Genomic DNA, 3,914 nt, shown 5'->3' with positions numbered 1-3,914 from the left:
GTCAGAATCCAACAGCATCTGCAGTCCTTTTTGGTCTCTGGATCAGATTTTTGCTCAGGACCCTAAATTTCAGCCAGAAAATACCTAAAATCACAGAAAAACACACAAACTCATAGTAAAGTCCAGAAAAGTGAATTTTAACTAAAAACTAACAAAAATATACTAAAAACTAACTATATCATACCAAAAACATACTAAAAACAATGCCAAAAAGTATACAAATTATCCGCTCATCAGACACTCATCATCATTCTCACCTATGAACGTGTGCTTGACAACCACCTCCGTTCTACCTTAGATTGAGTGGATATCTCTTGGATCCCTTAATCGGAATCTTCATGGTATAAGCTAGAATTGATGGCGGCATTCAAGAGAATCCGGAAGGTCTAAACCTTGTCTATGGTATTCTGAGTAGGATTCAATGATTGAATGACTGTGACGAGGGTATTCTGAGTAGGATTCAAGGATTGAATGACTGTGACGAGCTTCAAACTCGCGATTGTGGGGCGTTAGTGATAGACGCAAAAGAATCACTGGATTCTATTCCGACATGATCGAGAACCGACAGCTGAATAGCCGTGCTGTGACAGAGCGCATTGAAAATTTTTACTGAGAGGACGGGACTGTATCCATTGACAACGGTGATGCCCAACATACAGCTTGCCATGGAAAGGAGTAAGAAGGATTGGATGAAGACAGTAGGAAAGCAGAGAGACGGAAGGGACAAAGCATCTCCATACGCTTATCTGAAATTCTCACCAATGAATTACATAAGTATCTCTATCTTTATTTTATGCTTTATTCATAAATCATTCATAACCATTTGAATCTGCCTGACTGAGATTTACAAGATGACCATAGCTTGCTTTATACCAACAATCTCTGTGGGATCAACCCTTACTCGCGTAAGGTTTATTACTTGGACGACCCAATGCATTTGCTGGTTAGTTGTGCGAAGTTGTGATAAAGAGTTGAGATTGCAATTGAGCGTACCATGTTGATGACGCCATTGATGATCACAATTTCGTGCACCAAGTTTTTGGCGCCGTTGCCGGGGATTGTTTGAGTTTGGACAACTGACGGCTCATCTTGTTGCTTAGATTAGGTATTTTTCTTCAGAGTTTTTAAGAATGAATTCTAGAGTTTCATGATGATCTGTTGAAGTCTGGCTGGCTGTGAAGCCATGTCTAATCTTATTGGACCGAGGTTTCAACTTATCATCACAAGAGCTTGTTGATTTCTATCAATTTTGCTGTTGAGAGCAATGATCTGCTGAGTCTTGGCTAGCCATTGGCCATGTCTAGTGGTTTGGACCGGAGCTTTCTTTGAAAGCTTGGCTGGCTGTGAAGCCATGTCTAATTCCTGGACCGGAGCTTTAGACTAACATTGCATGATTCCTGAAATTCTTATTAAAAATTTTGAATCCTCTATTTTACTTTTCCATATAATTTTCGAAAAAGCACAAAAAAATTATAAAATCTTAAAATCAAAAAAAAATTTTATGTTTCTTGTTGAGTCTAGTGTCTCATTTTAAGTTTGGTGTCAATTGCATGCATTCTTTGAATTCATTCATGTGTCTTCATTGATCTTCAAGTTGTTCTTGATGATTTTCTTGCTCTGATCTTTAAATTCTCTTGTCTTGAGTGTTTTGTTGTTTCTCATATGCATTCTCAATTTGTTAGTGTCAGTAGTATACAAACTTTTAAGTTTGGTGTCTTGCATGCATTGTTTGTTTGATTTTAGTTGCATTTTGATTATTCCTCATCAATTAAAATTCAAAAAATTTTTTATTTTGTGTCTTTTCAAGTCAATAATACAGAGAATTGAAGATTCAGAACATACAGCAGAGGAATTACACAAAAAAAGCTGGGCGTTCAAAACGCCCAGTAAGGAAGGAAAACTGGCGTTTAAACGCCAGCCAGGGTGCCCGGCTGGGCGTTTAACGCCCAAAAGGGTATTATTTTGGGCGTTAAACGCCAGAATGGATACCATTCTGGGCGTTTAACGCCAGGATGGCACAAGAGGGAAGATTTTGTTTTTAATGCAAATTTTTTCAAGTTTTCAAAATTTTTCAAAATCAAATATTTTTCCATTTTCAAAAAAAAAATACTTGCTAACAATTAATGATTTGATTCAACATTTCAAGTATGTTCTCTTTTTTGTTGAGAAAGGTTTAATATTTGAATCATATATTTTCTTGTTAGCCAAGTCATCGATTTTAAAAATCAAATCTTTTTAAATTATTTTTCAATCATATCTTTTTAATCACATCTTTTTCAAAATAGTTTTCAAATCATATCTTTTTGATTTCTAATTTCAAAGTCTTTTTCAAAAATCACTTTATTTCCTTCCCAATCATATTTTTCGAAAATCATTCTTCAATTTTTCAAAATGTTTTTAAAATCTTTTTAATTAATTTTCGAAAATTTCTTCCCCTCTTCTCACATCCTTCTACTTATGGACTAACACTCATCCTCAAAGCACAATTTGAACTCCATCTTTCCTGATAAGTTCGAATTCATCTACCTCTTCCTTTTATTTTTCTTTTCCTCTGACACCTTAAGGAATCTCTATACTGTGACATAGAAGATTCCATATTTTCTTGTTCTTTTCTCTTTCATATGAGTAGGACCAAAGACAAAGGCATTCTTGTTGAGGCTGACCCTGAACCTGAAAGGACCTTGAAGCGAAAGCTAAGAGAAGCTAAAGCACAATTCTCTATAGAGGACCTAACAGAAATCTTCAAAGAAGAAGACATGGCAGCTGAAAAATAACAACAATGCCAACAATGCAAGGAAGGTGCTGGGTGACTTTACTGCACCTATTCCCAACTTCTATGGGAGAAGCATCTCTATCCCTGCCATTGGAGCAAACAACTTTGAGCTAATTAAATTTATAGAATAAAATCACAAAATAAAAAAAATAGTAATAGAAAAATGAATTTGAATATTCAATAGGAGTAATACATTCAGATTTATAGATTTTTATTATTATATTATTAGGAAATCCTTTTAGAAAGTGTTTATTTATTAAAATAAAACAACTAGAGATTTTGCAATTGAAAAAAAAACTAGCTAAAAAATATGATTTTTATGGGAAATTTTGTAATCCAATTGATCGACCACTAACACTAATATATAAATATTATTAAAAAAATTCTAAATAAAACAAATTCGGAATCATAGAAAGAAAATTAGTCTATCCATAATAGAAGAGGAGATGAGATCATATGAAAAATGTAACCGATTCTTTCCTTTGTTTGATTAAGCCTCAATTAGTTTCTCTAATGCAACAGAATTGCAAGTTTCATGGACTTCCATTGGAAGATCCTCATCAGTTTTTAGCTGAATTCTTGCAAATCTGTGACATTGTCAAGACCAATGGGATTGACCATGAGGTCTACAGACTTATGCTATTCCCTTTTGCTGTAAGAGACAGAGCTAGGATATGGTTGGACTCACAACCTAAAGAAAGCCTGAACTCTTGGGAAAAGCTAGTCAATGCCTTCTTGGCAAAGTTCTTTCCACCTCAAAAATTGAGTAAGCTTAGAGTGGAAGTCCAAACCTTCAGACAGAAGGAAGGTGAATCCCTCTATGAAGCTTGGGAAAGATACAAACAATTAATCAGAAAGTGTCCCATATTGACTCAGCAAGTCAATTTGATTTCTCAAAGTCTGTCTGGAATTCAAGCTGCACCAGGCAGTACTAAGGATGCTTCATCTGAAGAAGAAGCTTATGATCCTGAGAACCTTTCAATGGAAGAGGTGAATTACATGGGGGAACCTTATGGAAACACCTATAATCCTTCATGGAGAAATCATCCAAATCTCTCATGGAAGGATCAACAGAGACCTCAACAAGGTTTCAATAATAATAATGGTGGAAGAAACAGGTTTAGCAATGGCAAGCCTTTTC

The 3,914-nt window shown here is 35.2% G+C and overlaps 1 non-coding gene across 1 annotated transcript; it reads right to left on the bottom strand.

Annotated features, from left to right (window-relative positions):
• Window positions 1–3,541: 3,541 nt before the first annotated feature.
• Window positions 3,542–3,647, bottom strand: LOC127748135 (small nucleolar RNA R71). Its single transcript, XR_008010078.1, has one exon. It is a non-coding gene; the product is annotated as a small nucleolar RNA R71 (small nucleolar RNA).
• Window positions 3,648–3,914: the final 267 nt, after the last annotated feature.

This window comes from Arachis duranensis, chromosome 5 (assembly GCF_000817695.3).
Source record: "Arachis duranensis cultivar V14167 chromosome 5, aradu.V14167.gnm2.J7QH, whole genome shotgun sequence".
NCBI lineage: Eukaryota > Viridiplantae > Streptophyta > Magnoliopsida > Fabales > Fabaceae > Arachis > Arachis duranensis.
Note: the sequence above shows the minus strand (reverse complement) of the source record. Positions and strands in the feature narration are given on the sequence as shown.